At 35.8% G+C, this 25,214-nt stretch overlaps 1 protein-coding gene across 3 annotated transcripts in view; it reads left to right on the top strand.

The window, feature by feature from the left end:
* LRRC69 (leucine rich repeat containing 69) overlaps positions 1-25,214 on the top strand; it is an 87,382-nt gene that overhangs the window by 35,971 nt on the left and 26,197 nt on the right. Inside the window, exons 1-2 of one of the 3 annotated variants that reach the window (XR_003047688.1) lie at positions 12,526-12,659; positions 17,694-17,787. The exons of the other annotated variants lie outside the window; for them this stretch is intronic. The gene's annotated coding sequence lies outside the window, so the exon portion shown is untranslated. Of the gene's footprint in view, positions 1-12,525; positions 12,660-17,693; positions 17,788-25,214 lie in introns of those variants that run through there. 3 annotated transcript variants of the gene reach the window in all.

A 25,214-nucleotide genomic window follows, 5' to 3' on the forward strand; every position in this document is an offset into this window, starting at 1 on the left:
TGCCCTGTTTTTTGTAAAGATTCCCCAACTCTGCTTCTATTTGCCTGATAGTCCCTTTTCTCCTAAATTATGGTTTTTTTTTTTTTTTTTTTTTGTCATTTTGTTTTAGGTGAGCTGACCTCTTTCAGTATTTCCTGTAGTGCAGGCCTTGTTTTTGAGAATTCCCTCAATTTTTGTATGTCTTGAAAGGTCTTAATTTCTCCTTCATATCTAAACGAGATCTTAACTGGATACATTATTCTTGGCTGGTAGTTCCTTTCACTTAATAGTTTAAATATCTGATTCCATTCCTTTCTGGCTTGTAAAGTTTGTGCTGAGAAGTCTGATGATAATCTAATGGGTTTTCCTTTATAGGTTACCATTTTCTTCTCTCTGGCTGCCCTGAGATTTCTGTCTTTATCATTGATTTTTGATAATTTTAATACAATGTGTCTTCCAGAAGGCCTTTATGGGTTGAGATAATTGGGTGTTCTATTGACTTCTTGAATTTCAAGCTCTAGCTCATTCCTTAGATTTGGGAAATTCTTGTCAACTATTTGTCTGAAAATGCTTTCTAGTTCCTGCTCATTTTCCTTTCCTTCGATAATGCCCATTATTCTTATGTTCCCTCTCCTCATGGTATCAGCTAGTTCTTGAATTTCTCTTTCATAATTGTTCATTCTTCAGTTTCTCTCTTCTTCCTTCTGATTTATTTCTAGGTTTCTGTCTTCGATATCACGGATCCTTTCCTCCAGTTGGTCAACTCTATTTCCCAAACTTGCTATTTCATTTTTTCAACTCTTGCAGTGTGTTCTTTATCTCCAGAAATTCTATTTGGTTCTTTTTGAGGGTTTCGATCTCCTTGCTCTGATCATCTAGTTGTTTTTTCAATTCCTGAAATTGTTGATATGACTCGTTTAGTAATTCACTGAGTTTTTTCAGAAGTACCATCCTGAATTCTCTTCATTTAAATTGCATATTTCTATGTCTGTAAATTTATTTTTTGGAGATTTTTCTCTTTCTTTTTGAGATGCCTTGTCGCCTTGGTTGTTCATGGTGTTTAATCGACTATTTCTTCACCTGGACATTAATGGCAATGTATTCTGCCTTTTTTTCAGAAAGATTTATTATATAAAGATCTCTCTTTAGCCTGTTGCAAAGAAGGTGTTTTTCTTTTGGTTTCCAGTATGTGGTATCTAACCCTCTTGAATCCCTGCCTTATTTAAAGCCTTAATAATGCCCTTGTTCTCCTTAGAGATGTTTAATCGCACTTGCTACTCTCAGTCTCAGTCCCTCTCAGTGTTAGTGACAGTTTCAGTAGCGTTTGCTCAGATTCCCCTGGGGCTCCACAAAGTTCAGGTCTTGGAGGTTATGGGTGGAGGGGACCTCTGGGTTGGGGGTTGGGGGTTGCAGCTCAGCCTTGGTTTTGCAACTGCTGCCATGTAAATCAACTGTTGTTTTTCTGCCATCCCGCTTCTCTGCCTTCTGCCCTGATTACTGGGCCCTGCCTGCTGCTGCGGAGAGCTCACAGATTTCCCAGGGAGGGCTGTCCAGGCAAGTCGTCACTCCTTTTCCCCTTCCCCTCCTCTTACAGGGAGCTCTGGGGCCTGTGAGAGACAGCTTCTTAGTTTCTCCCAGTCCACTGCTCGACACCCAGGGTTCTGACTTGTTGTAGCACTTATGCACAGATCCCACACTCAGACATGCTGGTATGCAGTTTGGGTGTTTTTTGTTGAGTTTTAGATGTTCGGTTTATTTTTATTTCAAGGAGAGAGATCTGTGGATGCCTTCATCCGCCATGTTCTAAAGATACAGAATCCCTCCCCCCAATCTGGTTTCGATTCTCTTGTTTCTCTGTGTTTCATTCTAGATATTTCCTCCTAATATATTTTGTAATTTAATAATTTACTCTTTAACAGTATCTAATGTGCTATTAAACTCATCCATTAGGTTATTTATTTCAATTTTATTCAGTGCTACAATTTCTAGTCCTTTTTCAAATCTATTATGTTAATTTTTATAGTTTTCAGTGTTCTACTCTAAGTTTTAAGCTTAGCTTTTATTTCCTGGAATATGTGAAGTATAGTTTTAATGTCTGAATGTGATGAATCCAATATTGAGGAGTATTTTGGGTTGATTTTTGTTATCTGTTGTTTGTGCATTTTTATTTTTCTGTATCAGTCAGAGTTCTCCATAAAGATGCTATTCAACCTAGGATATTGTCTTTTCTTTTTATGTACTTGATTGTATTGATTATATCCTAGATATTGTATTTGAAAAATTACTTTTGATTATAAGTTGAGGTTAAGATGATGTAACTTCCTAGAGAAGTTTTTATTTGCTTTTGCCATGAAAAAGCAATTATGTCATAACTTTAACCTGATGAAGACATTAATAATATGGTACCATTTAAGTCTAGTTTCAATGTTTAAGAGTCACATGGAAAATTTAAACCTTGGGGGCGGCTGTCTCTGTGGGGTTGGGTAATTTCCAATTTAGTCTTATTCCTAGGTGAACATCCCTTTCTGGTCTCAACATGGCAAAAATGGTTTTAAATGTGGGAGTCATTCCTCTGGATACGTCTGCTCCCAGATCTTGTCTTGGCTATTCTTGATGGTCTTATTAGCAATTTGGTACCTTTAAGAAATTTTTTCACATATTTTTAATTCATTAGGAAGTTCATTGGGATTTTGTTTCTTTGTTTTCTTTTTTTGTTTGTTTGTTTTGTTTTTTTTTTTCAAAATTACCTTGTTTTCCATTACCAGAACTGGATGTTTTTGATAGATTTCATTAAGAGACTGAGAAAACTTTATTCTGAAAAACTCATTTACCTTCCTCAGTAACCAATACATTTCTTTTTATTAATTAACATTCACTTCTGCTTGTTTCTAGGCCTCTTGATTAGGTATTGTATTTTAAGTAGCAAAGCACTATAACTCTGCTCAGTCAAACTGTTTTCTGGGTGATGCCTGGGTACTAGATATAGCTCTAATTGACTGGTTTATGGTGTCTGGTCTCTTTATTTTTTGCCTTTCCAAGAAAATAGACTTCCCTTAGATCTTCCCATGCCTGGCCTTTTGTATCATAAAGGTCTCAACTCAAATATCAACTCCTCAGAGAAGACTTCCTTGACCACCAAATCAAAATAGCTACCTCATTACTCTATTACAATTAATTTTTTTCTTTATGTCACTTACCATTATAATAAACGTTTATTTATTTCTTTATATATTTATTATTTGTTTTTATCTATCCTTCATTTCTTTATTCTCAATGGAATACAAATTCCTATGAAAGCAGGATACTTGCCTGTTTATTCATTGTCTATTCTTATTGCCTAGAGTAGTTGACAACTAGTAAGCATACAACATATATTTGTTGTATGAATATGTGACTAAATGGCCATATCATAGCCATTGTTAGATTTTCTACTCTTCATCTAATGCCCATAAATCACAATCATTGGGAAGGTCTCAAGAATTTCTTTTTGAATTTTATTAAATTTCTTGGGGTGACATTGATTAATAAGATTATATAATTTTCAATAGTACGGTTCTATAGTATGTCATATGTATATAACATTGTACATTCCTACCCAAAGTCAAGTCTTCTTCAGTCACTATATATTTGATCCCCTTTACCCTCTTCTACCTCTCACCACCCTCTTCCCCTCTGGTAACCATTATACTGTTGTCTATGTTCATGAATATTTCTGTTTGTTTTGTTTGCTTTTTCTGTTTTATATTCCACATGAGTGAAATTATACGGTTCTTGTTTTATTCCATTTAACCTGTTTTGCTTAGTATGATAGTCTCAAGATCCATCCATGTTGTTCCAAATGGCAGTATTTAAAAATCTGTGGTATTCAATTGTATATATTGTATCACACCTTCTTTATTCAATCATCTATAGAAAGACACTTGGGTTGTTTCTATGTCTTAGCTACAATGAATATACTGCAATAAACATAGGGTACATATAACTTTATGAATAAATATTTTCAAATTTTGGGGGTAGATACCCAGAATTGGGATTGCTGGGTCATATGATAGTAATATCCTTAATTTTCTGAGAACCTCATACTGTTTTGCATAGTGGCTGTACCAGTTTACATTCCCACCAGTAATGTATGAGGGTTCCTTTTTCATCACAACCTCTCCAACACTTGTTATAACTTATCTTGTTAATGATAGCCATTCTAACATGTGTGAAGTGATATCTCATTGTTTTTATCTGAATTTCCCTTATAGCTTGTGAAGTTGAGCATCTTTTCATATGTCTGTTGAGCATTTGTCTTCTTGGGAAACGTGTCTGTTCAGGATCTCTGCCCATTTTTAAATTGGATTGTTAGCTTTTTTATTGTTGAGTTATATGAGTTTTTTTCATATATATATTTTGGATATACACCTTATCCGAGGTGTTTGCAAATATCTTCTCCCATTCAGCTGTTTGCCTATTTTGCTGATAGTTTCTTTTGCTGTGCAGAAGCTTCTTAGTTTGATCTAGTCCTATTTATTTATTTTTGCTTTTACTTCCCTTGCCTTTGGGTCAATTTCATAACACCAAGCTCTCTGACGTCAAGCTCTATAGTTTAGTACTTGTTTTTTCTATGTATTTAATTGTTGCAGGTCTTATATTTAGATTTTTGATTCATTTTGAGTTAATTTTTGTATATGATGATAGCAGTCTACTTTCATTCTTTTGTAGGTAGTTTTTCAATTTTCCCATTACCACTTATTGAAAAGATTTTCTTTTTCTCCATTGTATGGTTTTGGCTCCTGTGTCAAGAATTATTTGCCCATATGTATATGGGTTTATTTCTGGGCTCTCAATTCTGTTCCATTTGTCTTTGTGTCTATTTTTCTGCCAATATCATGCTGTTTTGATTATTGTTGCTTCGTAGTATAATTTTAAATCTGGAAGAATGATACCTCTGACTTTGTTCTTTTTTCTCAGGATTGCTTTGGCCATTCAAGTCTTTTGTGTTTTCATAAAAATGTGATGATTTTTTGTTCTATTTCTTTAAAAAAATGACGTTGGGGTTTTGATGGGGATTGTATTAAATCTATATATTGCTTTGGGTAATATGGCCATTTTAATTTTGTTGATTCTTTCAATCTATGAACATGAAATATTTTTTTCATTTATTTGAGTCTTCAATTTCTTTTAATAATGTCTTGTAGTTTTCAGTATATAGATCCTTCACATCTTTTATTCAGTTCATTCCTAGGTATTTTGTTCTTTTTTTTTTGCAAAATAAAATAGAATTAAATTTTTAAAAAAATTTTTTTCTTAAATTTTATTCTTAATATGCAACTTTACTGTATTTGTTTCTTGTATCTAATATTTTTTTGGTGGAGTCTTTAGGGTTTTCTGTATAAAGAATTATGTCATCTATAACAAGTGATAATTTGACTTCTTCATTCCCAATTCAGATGCCTTTTATTTCTTTCTCTTGCATGATTTGCATGGCTAGGACTTTCAGTACTATGTTAAATAACAGTGGTGAGAATGGGCATTCTTGTCTTCTTCCTGATCTTAGAGGAAAAGCTTTCTGTTTTTCACTATTGAGCACAATATTAGTTGTGGGTTTGTCATATTTGGCCTTTATTATGTTGAAGCACTTTCCTTCTATATGCATTTTTTTGAGTGCTTTAATAATAAATAACTGCCGTATCTTGTCAAAAGCTTTTTCTACATCAATTGATATGATCATATGATTTTTATCCTTTATTTTGTTAATATGGTGTATCACATTGATTGATTTGTGTATGTTGAACCACTCTTGCAACCTGGAATGAACCTCACTTTGTTGTGTTGTATTATCTTTTTAAGGTACTGATGTATCTGATTTGTTAGTATTTTGTTTAAGATTTTTGCATCTGTATTCATCAGAGATATTGTGTGTGTGCGTGCGTGCGTGCGTGCGTGTGTGTGTGTGTGTGTGTGTGTGTGTTAATTCTTGCCAAGTTTTGGTATTAGTGTAATGTTGGCCTGATAAAATGAGTTAGGAAGTTTTGCTTCTTCTTTAATTTTTTTGAAGAGTTTGAGAAGAGTAGATATCAAGTCTTCTTTGCATGTTTGGTAGAATTCACTAGTGAAGCCATCTGGTTCTGGACTTTTATTTTGGTGTTTTTTTCATGGTTGTTTCAATTTCCTTATTGTTGATGGGTCTATTTAGATTTTCCAGTTCTTCATGGTTCAGTCTAGGAAGGTTATATAGTTCTAAGAACTTGTCCTTTTCTTCTAGGTTACTGAATTTGGTGGTGTATAGTCTTTCATCATATTCTTGTATAGTCTTTTCTATTTCTCTGGTCTCCAATGTAACTTTTCCTCTTTTGTTTCTGATTTTGTTTATTTGAGTCTGTTCTCTTTTTTTCTTTGTGAGTCTAGCATTGTCTATTTTATTAATTTTTTCAAAGAACCGGCTCTTTGTTGCATTAATTTGTTTCTACTGTCTTTTTGTTGGCTATTTCATTTAATTCTACTCTAGTTTTTATTTTCTTCTTCCTTCTACTGATTTTGGGTTTCATTTTTTTTTCTAGTTCTTTAAGATGAAATGTTAGGTTGTTTATTGGAGGTTTTTCTTGTTTCTTGAAGTAGGCTTATAATAATACAAACTTCCCTCTTTTATTGCTTTTGTTGTATCACCAGATTTTAATATGTCATTTTCATTTGTATTGTCATTCTCATTTTTCTTTATGTATCTTTTGATCTCTTATTTTTTTTCTTTGATCCAGTTATTGTTTAGTAGCATGTCACTTAATCTTCATATACTTGTGTTTTTGTTTTACTCATTTTTTTTTTGCAGTTTATTTATAATTTCAAAACTTTTTGGGTAGAGAATATGGTTGGCATGATTTCAGTTTTCTTAAATTTGTTGAGGCTAGTTTTGTATTCCAAAATATAGTCTATCCTTGAGAATATTCTATGTGCACGAGAGAAGAATGTATATTCTGGTGTTTTGGGATGAAAGGCTCTGTAAATGTCAATTATGTCTAGTTCTGATGCTTAATACTTAAGGCTGATATTTCCTTATTTATTTTCTGTTTGGATGCTCTATCTATAGCTGTCAATGGGGTATTTAGGTTTTTTTTTTTTGTCATTTTCTCCCTTTAGTTCTATAAATAGTTGCTTTAAATATTTTGGTGCTCTCTAATTGGGCACGCATATCTTAATGTGTTATGTTTCTTGATTTATTGTCTCCTTCATCATAATAAACCATTCATCTATATCTCGTTACTTTTTTGATCTTGAAATCTATTTTGTCAGATATAAGTATGACTACACCCACTTTTATTTGTATGTAATTTTCTAGGAGTTTCATTTTTTACCCCTTCACTCTGATTCCATATTTCTTCTTGCAGCTGAGATGTGTCTTCTGAAAGCAGTGTATAGTTTACTTTTTTATTAATTAAAAAATATTTTTAAATTATAGTTGATATACAATATTATATTAGTTTCAGGTGTACAACATGATGATTTATACAACATTTATATAACTTATGAAGTGATCACCCCAATAAATCTAGTACCCATCTGACTCCATACATAGTTATTATAATATTGACTATATTTCTTATGCTATACTTTACATTTTCATGACTACTTTGTAACTGCCAATTTGTACTTATATATCCTTTCCCCTTTTTCACCACCCTCTCAAACCCCTTCTCATCTGGCAATCATCAAATTTTTTTCTATATCTATGAGTTTGTTTCTGTTTTGTTTGTTTATTATTTTTTTAGATTATACATGTAAGTAAAATTATATGGAATTTGTCTTTCTCTGTCTGACTTACTCCACTCAGCACTATGCCCTCTAGATCCAGCCATTTTGTTGCAAATGACAAGAGTTTATTCTTTTTCTTTTTAATGGATGAGTAATCTTCCTTATCTATTCATCCATTGATGGACACCCAGGTTGCCTCCACATCTTGGCTATTGTAACTAATGCTGCAATGAATATATGGATTCACATGTTCTGTCAAAGTAATGTTTTACATTTGTTTGGATAAATACCCAGAAATGGTATTACTGGGTCCTCTTTTGTCTCTTGTTATAGCCTTTGTTTTAAAGTCTGTTTTGTCTGTTATAAGTATTGCTACTCCAGATTTTTGTTTGTTTGTTTTCTTTTTCATGAAATATTCTTATACTTTCAGTCTGTTTATCTTTTGATCTGAAGTGAGTCACTTGTAGGCAGCATATATAAGGATCTTGTTTTATCCATTCAGCTATCCTTTTGATTGGAGCATTTAATCCATTTACATTTAAAGTAATTGTTAATAGATATGTAATTATTGCTTTTTTATTATTCATATTTTTGATTTTTCTTTCATCTTCTTAAAGAAGTTTCTCTAACATTTTTTGTAATACTGGTTTGGTGTTGATGAACTCCTTTAGATTTTCTTGTCTGGGAAGCTCTTTATCTGTCCTTCAATTCTAAATGATAGTTTTTCTGGGTAGACTAGTCTTGATTGTAAGACCTTGCTTTATATTACTTTGAATATTTCATGCCAATCCCTTCTGTCCTGCAAAGTTGCTGTTGAGATATCAGCTGACAGTCTTATGGGAACTCCTTTGTAAGTAACTAATTGCTTTTCTCTTGCTGCTTTTAAGATTCTTTCTTTGACTTTAAGCTTTAGCAATTTAAATATGATATGTCTTAGTGTGAGCCTCTTTGGTTTCATCTTATTTGGGACTCTCTGCACTTCCTGGTTGTATATATATCAATTCTCTTTGCTAGGTTAGGAAAATTTTCCATCATTATTTCTTCCAATAGGCAGGCTCTCAATTCCTTGCTCTGTCTCTTCTCCTTTAGGTACCCCTAGGATACAAATGTTGTTACATTTGATGTTGTCCCAGAAGCTCCTTAAAGTGTCCTCAGTTTTTGAAAATGTTTTTTTGTTACTATTCTGATTTGATGTTTTATTCTACCTTATTTTCTCAATCACTGATCCTATCCTTTGCTTCATGTAATCGACTCTCGATTTCCTCCAACGAATTCTTCATTCCAGTTATTGGATTCTTCATTTCCGATTGTTTCTTTTTAATGTTTTCTATCTCTGTTAAAGTTCTTACTGAGTTCTATACTCTTCCCCTAAGTTCATTGAGCAGCCTTATAACCAGTGTTTTGAACTCTGTATCTAGTGAATTGCTTGTCTCCATTTTGTTGAGTTGTTTTTCTGGAGCTTTGTTCTGTTCTTTCATGTGGGTCATGTTTCTTTGTCTCTCTGTTTTGGCTTCTTCTCTGTGTTTGTTTCTATGTATTGGGTAGGGCTTCTGTGTCTCTCAGTCTTAGGAGCATAGCCTTATGTAGTAGGTGTCTTGTAGGGCACAATGGCACAATCTTCCCTGGTTACCTGGGTCAGGTGCTCCAGTTGTCTCCCTTGTATGGGTTGTATGTACTCTCCTATTGTAGTTGAGCTTTGGTTGTTTTTATAAGTCAATGAAAGAGATTGAGCCTTGGGCTCATTGGTTGTGAGGACTGACTGGCGAGGGCTGACCCTATAGAGAAGGATTCAGTTTAGCGGTATTCTGATGCCTGCTGAGTCTTCCCTTAGATGTCTTGTCCTTAGATGCAGTCCCAGAGTGGTGCTCTTGCTCAATCTGAAGCTGGCCACTGGATATGCCAGCCCTCAGGCCTCCTAGGAAGGGCTCTAGCTGCAGCTTGTGTTATGTGTGAGGCCATCTGGCAAGAGTCATTAAGCAATCTGCAGATTGCTGCCATTGGCACCACCATTGGCACAGGGGCCTTTAGAGGCCAATCAATGAACCAAGGCCTGCTTTCACTCATGCTGGGCTTGAGTGGGGTCTCAGGGAATTACCAAGGCAGGGTGACCAGGGTCAGCCAGGTTGATGGATACTCAAATATAGCAGCTACTTGCCGCTGCATGCCAAAAGACGGGGAGGGCTCATCAAAGAAACTATGGATTCTGCCAGCACTTCTGTCTGGGAGAAAGCTACCCTTCCAACCCTTGGCTTGAAGCCAGATAATTAATTCAATTCCTCCCCATATGTTCCTGGTACCTGTCAAGCTGTTGCCCCAGTACTGGAGCCCAGAGAGAGTGTGTCCTCAGTGAGTAAGTTTGCTCATGGATCCCTTAAGAGGAATACCTGTAACTCTAGTCACGCTTCATCTCACTCAGGCACAATCTCTGCTGGTTTTCACAGTCAGAAGTTGTGGGTACTTCACCTTTCCAGCACTGGAACCCTGGCTGGGGAGCCTGGTGTGGGGCTGGGATCCCTTGCTCGTCAGCGGGGACCTCCATAGGCATGATATCTCTCCTGATTTTTAACCACCACATGCAGATGTGAGACCAACCCATTCCATGTCACTGCCCCTCTACCAGTCTTGAAATGGCCTCTTGTGTATGTTCTGAGTTGTAGGACTTCTGTTCAGCTAGACTTCAGGCAATTCCAAATTATGGTTTTTCTGTAGTTTATTTGAAATGTTGGTGTGGTCATGAGAGGAGGTAAGCACAATATTTACCTACTCTGACATCTTGACCAGGACTCTCCTTCACTGTTTTTTTTTTTTTTTTTTGTAATCTAATTTGCCACTCTATACCTTTTTACTGGTGATTTCAGCCCACTTACATTTTGCATGATTATCAATATGTGAGAATTTTTTATTAGTTAATTTATCTTTTGTTTTCTGGTATCTCTGTCTCCATTGTTTCTTTTCCTTTGTGTTTCTGTCTATTATTTTAGATGGTATTCTATGATTTATTCTACTTTTTTATGTTATGCATCTCAGTTTTATATATTTTTTGTAATTACCATTAGGTTTATGTAAAAGAAAGTTTTCTATATACAGTATTCCTTTTCTGATTGCATTTTATTTCCTTTCCCATGTGCGAATTCAGACCTAAACTTCTTACCCTTTTATGATTTTCTTGTCATAAATTGTCCTTTTTAATACTGTGAGTTTATTTCCAACTTGCAGTAGCTATTGTTTTCTCTTTTTAAATTTTTTTTAACCTTCTTTAACCTTTATGTTATATTTAAGTGTATATTACCCTATTCTGAATAAGAGTTGCAATTTCCTGTTTCTGTCTGTCCATTAGTCATTTTACTAACTTACTTATAGTTTGTATCCTTTTGTATTTTTGTTTTAGGTAGAAAACCCCATTTGATATTTCCTATAATGCAGATCTTGTGTTGGTAAATTCTCTTAGCTTTTGTATGTGTGGAAAAGTCTTACTTCTTCATACCTAAAGGATAACTTTGCAGGATGTATTATTCTTAGGTGGTGACTTCTCTCTTTCAATAATTTGGATATTTGATTCCACTCTCTCCTATTTTATAAAGTTTCTTTTGAAAATATGATAATCTAATGGAATTTTCTTTGTAGGTTACTGTTTCCTCCCCCCTGGCTGCCTTAAGAATTCTTTTTTTGTTATTAATTTTTGACAATTTTAATATAAAACCATGCCTTGGAGAAAGCCATTTTGAATTCAGATAATTAGGTGTTCTGTTAGATGCTTAGATTTTAAGATCTAGTTCTTTCTATAGTTTTGGAAAATTCTTGTTGATTCTTTGTTTGAATAGCTCTCTGTTTCTCCCTTTCTTTTCCTTTGGCATAATCATTATTCTTATATTGCTCTTTCTGATGGAGTTAGTTCTTGTAGAGATTTTTTATTTTTATTTTTTTACTTTCAACTCTCCTTCTTCCATATGCATCATTTCCAGATATCTGTCATTGATATCATTAATTCTTTCTTTCATGTGGTCAGCTCTATTTCTTAAGCTTGCTAGTTTATTCTCACTTCTTTCGCTGAGTTTTTCAGCTCCATAATTTCTGTTTGGTTCTTTTTTATAGTTTCATTTTCTTTGTAAAATACTCCTTTTGTTTGTTGATTTCATTACTGAGTTTTATTGTGTCTTGTTGAGTTTCTTCTGAACCGTAATCTTCAAATCTCAGTCATTTAAATCACATATTTTCATGTTTTTAAGTTTATTTCCTGGAGATTGTTCATTTTCTTTCTCAGCTACCTTGTTATCTTTGTTATTCAAGGTATTTGATAGATTATTTCTCTGCCTAGGTATGTATGGGAATAAAATCTGCTTTTTAAAATTGTAGCACTTCTCTATTTAGTGGGTTGATAAGATGATGTCTTATGTTTTCTACTAGGTGGTGCTGAAGTACTAGTTTTTATTTTTATTTTTTATTTTACTTGTACTGCTGGAACTTCTGGGGTCTCTGTGGAACTATTCCCTCAGCTATGGAACATGTCTGTGTTCCCTGGGGAGATGGGCATCCTCTTTGTGACCAGGTCACCTTAATCTCAGGGCACCAGGACTGTTATTTTAGGTGGTATCTGCATCTAGATGCTGCTAGCAACGTTGTACTTTCTGAAGTGTTCCAGGTGCCTCCATGGGGTTCCACTGCTCTAGGTGAGAGTGGAGTAGGCTAGAATATACTGGCTTGTATATTCGTGGCTTTGTTCTCCCAGTAGTGGTAGCTGCTAGACCTCATCTGCCACACCTCTGTATTTCTGCCCTTGTCACTGGAATTGGCTTCAGTGTGCACCTGCTGCTCAGGGAGAAATGTTTCTGTTTCTCCAGTTCTTAGGTCTGCAGAAAGTGTGCTCTGTAACCTGACACTTTCACTGCAACAGCTTCTGCTGGGGGCAACCTTGAGCTCTGGCATGGTGAGGGAAGGCGAGCTCTGAGAGGGTGAGTGTTGGCTATGTATCTGTGGTTTGCTTTCTGCCTGCTAGTGGTAGCTGCTAGACCACAGCTTTGTGTTTCATCTCTGCCCCTGTCACTGGGTTCAGCCACAGTATGTGATGATCACTCAGGCAGGAATGTTGATTCTGCTTCTTAGGGCTCCACAATATTTATGCTGTAACTCATCTTCTCTTCTGCCTGAGTTCTGCAGTGAGCTCCTGACTGCATCTCAGCATGTGTTTCTGTCCCTCCCTCCATCCCTCCTCCCATGTTCTATTAAATATGCCCACCTTCAGATGTTTCAATGTGAGGACCTCTCAGATATGTTTGTGTGTTGAGCAGGGAATCCTTTGTTGAATTTATAGCTGTCCAACTTGTTTTAACTTCAAAGAGAGAGACTTGGAATTCCTCTCATGCTACAATGCTGCTGATATCACTCCAAGAATCTTCTCATTGATGTGAGAATTAATCTCTATCTTGTTCCTACCTCCTTTAACTTCCACTTATTTTGCTTGATCATATATTACTTTCCTGCTCCATTCATTTGTCCTCAAGAGAACTCTGTCTTCCACAGTCTTCTAAAATGACTGTGAGCTAAATGTCTATTTAATATCCATATTACATTTCTATTATAGTTTTATTTCCTTTTTAATTTTAAAAGATAATTAAAATTATAGAAACACTTGATATTCTTTTTTTGCCTTTTTTGCCAAGAAGTTCAGAATAAAATAAATTGCACTTTTAGAATAATCTTATTCCATATTTTTGAACTCTAATTTTATTGACCTCGATTTTTTAAGTCTGATATTATAAACCACCTACAGTTCTTGGAAGATAATTGAGAATATATTAAAATACAAACAAAACAAAAACCTAATCTCTGACTAAAAAGGTATGCCAAAAGACTTCCAAGGCTCCCTATATAAAATTGCGAAATGTTTCAGAACACTTTATTTTTAATCAGCAGTGAGGGTAGGAGGGAGGAAGATCAATTTTCTCATTATTTCTAGTATTTATGTTAGGCAAGGATCAAATAAATTTATAGAAAACTGCCTGCTATTCTATAAATTTAGCTTTCTCTTGCTTTTTCTTCTAAGTGCTATATGCAGAAAATCACACCATAGTATACAGAGAAGGTATAATAGTGAGATAGGTATAGTTATTAGTGACATTAAAGATAAAAGGTTCTAGAACATAATGAGGAGAAAATAAATCATTTCTATATCAAGAAGACAACTACCCAGACATGTTAGGGAACTAGGTCTAGGAAGCATTTTTTGGTTTTGTTTTAAAAATTAGTGCAGCTTTCTTTTAAAAAATCCTGGCAAGAAAATTCCATGGACTGGAACCTGATTATTAGAAACAGAACCAACAAGGATAGGCAAAAGCCAGTATAGGAGGGATAGTCTTCAGTCTCTGATGTAGTCAAGATTATTCGTCAATTTCCTCTATCTAGGTCATGGATGCTCACTGGGTACAGTAATTTGCCAATGAGGATATGTAAAAGTTACATAAAAACAATGATAACTAATATCCTTTGAAAAATATGTGGTCAGTTTTGTGCGAAGGCACTTTAGAAACATCATCTTATTTAATCCTCATTATAGCCCTATCAATTAGGTATTATTACTATTCCTATTTTTACAGATAAAAAAATTGAGGCTTTGGGAAGAGATTAAGGTACCTTACCCAATCTTATATATTAGAGTGGAGATTTAATTCATTTCCTGTTTGCCCGGAGAATACTTGCAGGCACCCCTTGTGTCTACAGTGTTTACCCAGCGATAACTCACGGATTACAGTCCTAACCTTACCTCCTAAGTTTGCCATGAAATATCTCACTTTTATTACTATTTTCACATCGCACCAGTATATCGACAGTCTTTAGAAACAAATGACATCATTCTATTTATAACATTCTGTTTTTAGTAGCGATATTTCCATTTACAAAATTTAGTAATTCCCAATCACTGAAAATGTTAAATCCTAGAAAATGTAGCATTCCTATGTGTGATGTTATCATTGTTCTTGAATAGCTGTTAGACAAAGGTTCATTTGATGAATCTGATTTTTCCAAAATAGATGATACTGATGATTTTTTGGATAGTGCTTCAGAAGACTGTACTGTCAGGCCTCTGTCTGACTCTGATTTGGATGGAAATAGCCCTGCATCAGGTGACTCAGGCCATGCTTTGAAATGGTCAACTAGTGTTATGGTTCCATGTCAAAGATATGACTTTACCAGTACACCTGACAGAAAAGTTGATTTCAGTGATACTGCTGACCCACTGCAGTATTTTGAACTGTTCTTTATTGAGAAATTAGTTTCAAAAATTAACAGTGAAATGAATACCCAAGATGCCTTGTTGCCTTCAAAGCTAAATGGTCCAAAAATTTTTTTGTGAATGGATAAATGGAAAGACACTGACAGCGATGAACTGAAAGTCTTTTTTGCAGTAATGTTACTGCAAAGTATTGTGTAGAAACCTGAGCTGGAGACGTTTTGGTCAACAAGGCCTCTTTTGGATATACCTTATCTCAGATAAGTTATGACTAGTGAAAGATTTTTACTTTTGTTTCTGTGCCTGCATTTTGTCAACGATTCTTCCATATCCACTGGTCAATCAAAGGCCCAGATTTCATTGCAGATCAAACCTGTGTTTGACTTTCTTGTAAATAACTTTTCAACTGTGTATACTCCAAACAGAAACATTGCAGTTGAAGAATCACTGATACTGTTCAAGTAGTGGTTAATTTGGAAGCAGTATATCCCGTTGAAATGAGCATGGTTTGACCTCAAGCTATATTTACTTTGTGAAAGTCAATCTGGTTATGTGTGCAATATTGTTGTTCACACAAGGCCCAGGATGATTTTAAAAGATTCAGCTGATGGTCTGAAATTGTCACGCACTGTTCTTACCTTGATCAATGACCTTCTTGGCCAAGGATATTGTGTCTTCCTCGATGACTTTTATACATCTCTCATGCTTTTCAGAGAATTACATCAAAATAGGACTGATGCAGTTGAGACAGCTCATTTGAACAGAAAACAGATGCCACATGATCTGAAAAAAAAAAAAAAACTTTGCAAAGGAGACAACTGCAGCCAGATTCTGTGGTGAACTTATGACACTGAAATGGTGTGACAAGAAGGAGGTGATGATATTGTCAATACTCCACAATGATACTATGATTGAAGTAGACAACAGAAATGGAAAGGGAACTAAGAAGCCAGGTGTCATTGTGGATTATAACGAGAATATGAAAGCAGTGGACTTGGCTTATCAAATGCTCACTTCTTACTCAACTGAGCACAAAAGGCACACATTTTGGTATAAGAAATTCTTTTACCACCTTCTAAATATTACAGTTCTGAACTTCTACATCTTGTTCAAGAAGGACAATCCTGTGCACATGATCAGCAGTGTAAACTTCAGACTACCAATGATTAAAAGAATGCTGGAAAAGCATCACAAGTCAGGGCAGCAACGTCTTCGTTGATGTCACACCTGTCTAGAAGACATTTCCTCAAGAACATACCACTAACATCAAGGAAACAGATTCCAATTGGTCACTGCAAAGTTTGCTGCTCAAACAATGACAAGGATGTCAAGAAGATCCAGAAAGAAATGTGATATTTTTATACAGAATCTGATATTCTGCTTTGTGTTGTTCCATGCTTTAAAATTTACCACGCACACACACACACACACACACACACACAAATTATTAAATACTGATTATCATATACATTTCTGTTACATTATGATTAGAGACAAGTTCTGTTTAGAAATAACTCTAAGTACAGTTTTTATATTTTATTTTCACATTGAAAACCAGTCAGATTTGCTTCAGTTTCAAAGAACATGTTTCTATAAAATTAAATTCATACCAGCAGTGAACAGCACTTTTTTTTTTCTAAATGAGAAATGGGTTAAACCTATCACTTCAAAGCCAAGTTAAATTCAATTACTAGTAGTACTTCTAGAATTATATCATGCCTGATTGTTGTATATTCTTTCTGACTGTCAAGATTGTATGTTCTTTCAATTGCTGTGGAAGGCGTGGCTGAATTGAACTAGCCAGAGAAAGAACTGATTGATCTCTGAACTTTCTTCCCCCTGCTGCTTAGTTTCCCATGCTCCTATAGGCTCTAACTTTCTTTAGAAGATCAAAGTCAAGATTCCTGAAAATGTGGTTTTTGGAGAACTAAAAACAGATTCATTTGAGATGTAGAGTTGAGATTAGCAGTTGTCTCTGAAAGCTCTTGCTGAAATAGACTTTTTATGCCTAGTAATTAGTAGTCTCTGGAGTCTCCTTACAAAAGGAACCTCTAAGCTTACTTTTGAGAGGAAGAAAGAGTACGGGGGTTGGAGCGTATTTTCTGATGCCATACCTGAGAGTCTGTTGCTGGTATTCTTGGATTAAAGGGGAACTTCAAAGAAATGGCAGATGTGGCTTTATAGAAAGATACACTAAAGAGAAAGCAGAGTTACAAATTAAGGAAATAATTCCAAACAGAAGACACTTGGTTAGTAGAAGGCTTTGACAACTAAGCTGTGCAATCAATGTCAGGGGATCAACTCACAGATAGGGAGACAGTAAGTGACATTGAGAAAAGCTTGAATATGTCACTGTGGTGAAACCATGAGGCTTTTGATATGCACTACTTTATTTCAGAATATTAAAAGTTTGTTTACTTTTTCTTTTTTATGCTTGCAAATAGAGAGTTGGTGCTAACCTGTTAAAATTATTTGATGGCCAGATTCTCTCAGGTGTCTGGGCCTGAGAATTTTTTTCCGTGAAAATCTTTGTCGTAAGAATTACAGCTGCATCAAGTCATACACACAACTCTAATAAACATATATTGTTCATAACTTTTCAATTTCTATGTAATATTGAATATATTTTGATGTTTATTTTTTTGCATGAATGAAAAAAAGACATGGTGAGTGAAAACAGCAGAGTGTGGAGTCAGACAAACCTGGGTTTGAATTCTGGCTATGATATTTATCTTTGATTTTTTTATGATTCCTGCAGATAACAGCCTATTGCAAGAGATCCCTGAGTTGGCCATAGAAGAAGACAGGTTTTTCTTGGTGGATTTACAAGTTAGCTTTCCAAGGGAAATGTGGTGAGTCAAATTTTGGTAGTGACTTCTTTTTAGGCCACAATGGAATGAAGAGCAGCTAGTGTGCTATCTTCACTGGAGGCAGCATTGTGAAATAGAAGACATATGAACTTTCATGGACTGTATATGAATGTGTTTTGCAACTTTCTAGTTGTGTGACTATGGGCAAGTTTTCTGAAGCCTGGATTTCAGTTCCTTTTTCTAAAAAAAAAAAAAGGATAATAATACAAATAAATCAAAGATATACTCTGAAAAGCAAGCACAAAGTAAAATAAAACAAACATATACTTTATGTTTAACTTTAGAGTAGAAGATGCTGCTTTATGAAATTATTTTACAGCACACCATATAATTTTTATTCAGGTATTCACTGTTTCAGAGTACAAGTTCCACTGAATATCCCCTGAAGAATAACAAGTAGAGTCAGTCCAGCACTGATTGTCCTCATATAAAAAGAACAAAGGAACTTATGCTTCCTGGGAGTAAGCCTAGTACTGCCAACCAAGCATAGTCTTTCAATAAAGATTCTGCCCCTGCCCAGTTTTATAGACACAGAGCTGGTTATAAATTCCATTGTTCTCTTTCCCCACGTACACCCTGGTGATCTTGCCTGATTTGTTTTCTGAATAGTCACAATTTTTAGTTACTTTTTTGCTCTGCCCCTGTTGGGCTGTGATCCTTGTTTCAAGATTGAGAGATTTGGAAAGGGAGAAAGCAAGAGGAGGGCACCATGCTGAAAACTCAGTGAGTTCCACAAAAGCAGTAATATTAGAACTGCTCCTAGGGAGAGAAGTCGGATAGCTTATGTAAGTGCATTCAGCATTAACAGAGACAAGGAAGCAGGATGGGAAGAAAATACCCAATGGTTTGCTAGAAAATGTTTAATGATCAGCTCTCAGGGCAGGGTGTAACCCTGATTTGTGGCATCTCCCAATTTCCATGAGGTAAATATTCCCACCATGGCCTGTTTCAAGTTACTAATATGATACACTGAAAGCCAAGTTGGAGACTATGCTCATAATTGGCTCTCCTGAGCCAGTACCAGTCAGCACATCAACAGCAGTGACTTAGGCACTACTGATTGATGGGAGATCTGGTATAGAATTTTAAGAGATAATATGTCTTTCGTCTCAGAGATTCTTAAAATATTAACTTTTTGACTTATTAACGGTAATCTTGGGTAGAAATTTTTAAATTTCCCAAATCTCATTTCTTTATTCAATAATTCAGTTATTCAATATACATTTGCATATATTTTGTATGCCAGGGGCTATTGTTCTAAGCATTATGGATACAGAGGTGCATGAGAGTTCTTACCCTTTTTGGAATTTATATGTTAGAGAGAAGACAGTAAGTAAACAAAAAATATAATTTTATGAAGTTCATGAAGAAAACACATAGGGCACTGTAAGTCCAGAAGGAGAGATTTTGTATGCTTTGTACACTGCTCTATTCTCAGGGCTTACAACATTGCAAGAATGAATAGAGCATAAAGGAGGGGTCTGCTATTCTCATTGGGCTGTCAAGAGAGGCGCTCTGAGGGGCTGCTATGTGATCAGAGAGACTTGAATGATATAAAAGAACAAATGTGGTGGGCGCTGTTGGCGGCTGGTTGAAGCCCCCATCTTCAACCCTCTTCTTTTGAATTAATTCCAGGGGGAATGGCCATGTGTTACAGTTCCAGCCAGAGAAAAATAAGTGAAAATCTTTTGGATGGGGTTTGTGGAAAAACTTTTCTTTTCTCAATAAAATCAGGCAGATTTATTTGGTTTCTCCAAACCTCCTTTACCTCTTGCACTTCCTTCTTTTTGTTGCCTGGACTTGATTGAAAATTAACAGCTTTTTGAGACTGTAAAGTGATAAGTGTGAAGATAATATTATAGTTCATTAATTTTAACATATAATTAATTAATGTTATCATTAATGCATGTTCTTCATTTTATACTTAATAAGTGATAAAGAAGAGTTAAATATTTTGAACTCATAATTTATACTTTATAATAGGAGTCATGATAATGTGAGTGACTTCAAAGTCAAATGAGAAAAACTATAAGTTTAAAATTTTGGGGCTAATGTTATTAGCTACAGGTAGATATTTTTTCAATACTTCACTTATATTTGAAAACAGAAGGTGGGGTCTAGACATTTTAATATGAAAATAAGTTATTGAGGAATCAATAGGTTGAGCTTTCTAACACAAAAGAACATGTGTGTGTGTAATTAAAAAAAAAGTAAAAGTAGTGAATGCTGAGGCTCTAAGCAACCTAAAAAAGAGAGAAAAGAATTTGGGTTTTATGTTTCAATAGGTGAATCGATGCTTCTCAATCTTATTTTAAAAATTATTGTCCCATCCCCAAGAGACTTTTAGATATATTTTCCCCTAATAATCTCTCCTCCATTTCATTAAATTTTAATATTAGACATACTGTATATATGTTTATGTTGTCAGGTATGATTGAGTTTTTTTGAGGACCACAAACCGTTGTAATACCTAAGATTTTTTTTTTTGCCTCCCCCCCCCATTAATCAATTTTCACCCGTTTGGGGATGATATCAGCTCCCACCCTTGCTGTTGAGCACATGAGCTGAACCAGCACAGAACTTGAAAAAATATTTCTTACATTCTTTGGATTTTAACAAGCAAAATAATTTATTGCATGGGGATCTTAATCAAGGCAGAGGAGGTTAGTGGAAAATGAATGTATTTCCCAAATTCGCGTGTTTTTAATTTGTTTGTTTGTTACTCTTTTTCAGCTGCTATGTTTCTTGAGTAATTTTCTTTGGTTAAGCTATGCAAATCAAAATTAATTTTAGACTGTCATAAAACATAAAAAGCATTTATTTGACCAAAAAGAGCTGCAGCCCAGGAGACACAGATTCAGGTAGAAATCTAAATTGTGTTACACAGAGACAAAAAGGAGGCTGTCTTTTATAGTGAAAGTTCCCACCCAGGTTCTCAATTAGGTCCATTTATGCAAATAAGGTATCCAAATTGTGCAGTTCTCACTGGACAGGGCAGGTCTCAGTCTGTTGGTAGAAAAAGGAAGCCAGGGTTTCTCTGCATTGATTGATTCAGATGGAGAAAATAAGCAACGAGCAGGAAAGAATAGTTTTGGAAGCCAAGAGTTCAGTCTGAAGTTCTTCCCAGTATACAGAGTATGTGAGTAGCCCGTCAGTAAATGGCCACTAGGCTCTTATCATTCATAAAATTTGAGCCCTCAGTTAACCACAGGAAGTTTATCTCAGCAGATAAATTTTTTCTCGGGGTTCATATCAAGTGAATCTTTCTTTTTCTGGTCCACAAATACATACTTGTGCATGTAAGAATATCTTTCCATTGACTTTGCACATTAATGAAAACATGCCTGGTTATCAAATCCCTGGGTCACAAATGTTTCCACTTTCAAATCTAAACATATAATTCCATTTTATTCTGAATTTTAATGATATAGACAAATCTGAGACCAAAGTGTTATAAGAAGAGGGACATATGAAAGCCTCAAGGTGAAGAATGCTTGGAAACTAAGCCAACGATGCCAGAGTAGACAGAGAAAGAGATACCAGAAAAATGATGTAGATGATAGATGCTTTGCTCATCCCCTCTTGAGACCTCATCGAAGTAGAGGAGGAAATGTGGAACAAATAGCAAGCAGAATCCCCTGGGGTCTAGATGAACAGAAACACTACAACTAGGGAGAGAATTAAGAAGTCACCCTGCAATGATTGGAGGTAGGAGGGGGCGAAGACATAAGGTTGCCTGGTCCCCAGTGTCTGAGTGGGGCAGAGGCTACAGCAGCTGCAGCCAGGTCCGCAAATGGACTTTCAAGGTGATGGATCTGCTTGCTCTGAGCACTAGTGTCAGGTTGGCTGTTGAGGGGATACCAGAAACTTAAAGGGGAACACTGAGTTGTTGGAGTGGGAGCCAAAAGTGAGACTTTCTATCAGACAGAAATGCTGGTGGTATCCATTGCTCCTCTGTTGAGCCCTCTCCCCTCCCAGCATGCAGAGGCAATGACGCCATAGCTGAGATGTCATCAAACTGGATAACAGAGGATGCTCTGCCCAGAGGATTCCCTGAAACTCCACTTCCTCAACTCGCAGCCCCACCCAAGCCACATTTAGTTGTGTCTTTGGCGAGTCCTGTGCCACTTACTGAGCAGCGCCAAGACTTACACTGGTGCCAGCTGATCTTGGTTTCTGATGTAGCCTCTTGAGGCAACTATAAGCACAGCATCTGTAGATTGCTTGCTGAATATTAACAGGTGGCCCTGGAGGTGCACAGACTGGGGCTAAACTTGTTCTGCAGCTGAACCCCTCTCAGGACTGTGCTGCTGGACATCTGGTACACAAAGTAACACTAAGAAGACTGGGAGACTTAGGGGCTTTGCTTAGTACATAGAAACAGACCAGAAAGGCATCCAAAATGGGAAGACAAAGAAGCAGGAACCATATGAGAGAACAGAACATAAATCAAAGAAAAATGGAGTCAAGCAATCTAACAGATGCAGAGTTCAAAACACTGGTTCTAAAGATGCTCAATGAACTTAAGGGAAGTGTAGATGAACTCAGTGAGAACTTTCACAAAGATATAAAAAGATAAAATGGAAATGAAAATTATAAAAAGGAACCAGTCAGAAAGGAACACATTATCTGAGATCAAGAGTATATTAGAGAGGATCAACAGAGTGGAGGAAGAAGAAGATCAAAACACCAATATAGAGAATGGGGGAGCCAAGGACACTCAATCAGAATGGCAAGAAAAAGAAGACAAGACTATAATAATAATTTAAGGAGCCTATGGGACAAAATTAAGGGAAACAACATCTGTGTCATAGGGGTACCTAAAGTGGAAGAACAAGAAGTTGAACATATATTCAAGGAAATAATGATGGAAAACTTCCCTAACCTGATGAAAGAAATAAACATACGACCCCAGGAATCTCAGAGAGTCTCCAAAAAAAAAAAAAAAAATGAACCCAAAGAGGTCCACACCAAGACACGTTATAATTAAAATGCCAAAGATTAAATACAAAGAAAGAATCTTAAAAGCAGCAAGAGAAAAGCAATTAGTAAGCTACAAGGGAGCTCCTGTAAAACTTGCAGCTGATTTCTCAAAAGAAATTATGGAGGACAGAAGGGGTTGACACAAAATATTTGATGTGATGAAAACCCAGGATCTATGACCAAGAATACTTTATCCAGCAAAGCTATCATATAGAGTTAAAGGACAGATAAAGAGCTTCCCAGACAAAAATAAGCTAAAGGAATTTATCAACACCAAGCCAGTATTACAGGAAATGTTGGAGAGACTTCTTTAAGAAGAAAAAACAGATATCAAAAATGTGAATAAAGAATGGTAATAACTACATTCCTATCAACAAGTACCTCAAATGGTAAAGGATTAAGTGCTCCAACCAAAAGATAGAGTGGCTGAATGGATAAGAAAACAAGACCTCTACCTATGCTGCCTACAAGAGACTCACTTCAGATAAAAAGACACATACAGACTGAAAGGAAGGGGATGGAAAAAGATATTGCCTTGATAGACTTAGAAGGTATTGCGCTGAATGAAATAAGGCAGATAAAGACAAATATCGTGTGATTTCACATACATATGGAATCTAAAGAACAAAATAAACAACAGCAACAAAAAGGGAAACAAACTCATAGATACAGAGATTTGGGGGGCTACTAGATATGGGTGGGGGTTGGAAAGAACAGTGAAAAAAGGAAAAGGGATAAGAAGTACAAATAGATAGTTACTAAACAGTCATGGAGATAGAAAGTGTAGATAAGGAAAACAGTCAACGATGTTGTAAATGATATGTAAGGGGCAGAGGGGTACCTGATTAGTGGGGTGACCACTTTGTGAGTTATATAGATCTTTAATCATTATGCTGTACGACTGAAACTAATATATATTATTGTATGTCAACTATAATTGAAACAAAAAACCTCATCGAATCATACAATGTAAATATGAGCAACAAATTATCTATTATACTTCAATAAAGCTGAAGAAAAAATAAACTGATGAATAAAAAAAAAAAAGAGAGAGAGACTAGGAGATGAGGTCAAAGAGATAGTGAAAGACCTACTCTTGAAAGAGTCCTGTCAGCCAGTGTGAGAGGTTTGCATTGCATTTTGAGTGAGATGAGAAGCATTGGATGGTTTTGAGCAAGGGAGTGATGTATGCTGATTTACACTGTAAGGAGATCACACTGTTGGGGGTAGTGCTTACAGGGCAGGGTGAAAACAGAGGCCTGTTCAACTACTGGCTCTCAGATAGGTCAAGGACAAAAGCGATGTCTAAAGCAGGTATGGAAAGGAGATTGTAAGGAGATACTTATAAGCTCTCCCAGATCAGTTGTTCTTTTTACAGTGATTTTTAAATTGCAAAGACTGACGCAAATGTTGGAACCATTGTCCCATCAGCTTAAGGCCCAAGATATCGAAGGCAGGGAAGGTCCTGGGCTTGGGGGTCTTCAGCTGCTTCTCCATGGCCAGAATGAAAAAGAGTGTGTGTGTGTGTGTGTGTGTGTGTGTGTGTGTGTGTGAGAGAGAGAGAGAGAGACCTGGGAGTTATCTCCTTCCCTATAGGATTTATTGGCCTCCTCTCTTCAATTCCCTCTAAAGGTCTTTCTTGGATCAAGTATACAGCAGATACTGAAGGATTTTGACTGTAGGATACTTTCTGCCTATTTCTCTTCTACTCATGCAAGGCATGTGAGAAAAGAGTATCCAAAACAGACTTTTTTGGCTTTCTTATGTTTAAATACCATCAGCCAAATCACTCCACAAGTCTGATTAGATATTGTTATACATTTTTTTGAATTTCCCATTGGTCATAGCTCTTATTCCTGTCCTTTTTTTAGAATTGTGTGTGTGTGTGTGTGTGTGTGTGTGTATAAATATATATAAATATACATATATAAATACATATATAAAATTTTGGCTGCCATAACCTCCACATTTAAAATCTTGCCTTCCACACAAGTCGAACTTTAGCTTATTTAGAAATTCCAATTCTTGCTAAAAGGCAATGCTATGAGCTTTGAGATGGTTTGAACAGTGCAGGGTAATTTTTCCATAGCCTACTTATCACTTCTGTTTTTGAGTCCATGTGAAATTTCAGTCTCCTTTCTTCCTGTTTAACCTTGACAGTGTTCTTGCTAAACTAGACCCATTCTGATCTCCCTCATTCCTTTAGGCTAGTCTGAAGCAACAGAAGGACTTGCTGAACTTATACATCGTTCCTAAGGCATAGGGCTTTGCAGGAACAGTTACAATAATTGACCAAGTCTGGAGAAGAAGGTCTTTGCATATGTTGAGTGCTCAGAAAGAGCTGTGTGTGCCTAGGGTTTCTGAGAAGACATTCATTTATCAATTATTTATTGGGCATCAGCTATGTACTAGGTACTGAACTTAGA

Source organism: Pteropus alecto, unplaced genomic scaffold, assembly GCF_000325575.1.
Source record: "Pteropus alecto unplaced genomic scaffold, ASM32557v1 scaffold164, whole genome shotgun sequence".
Classification (NCBI taxonomy): Eukaryota; Metazoa; Chordata; class Mammalia; order Chiroptera; family Pteropodidae; genus Pteropus; species Pteropus alecto.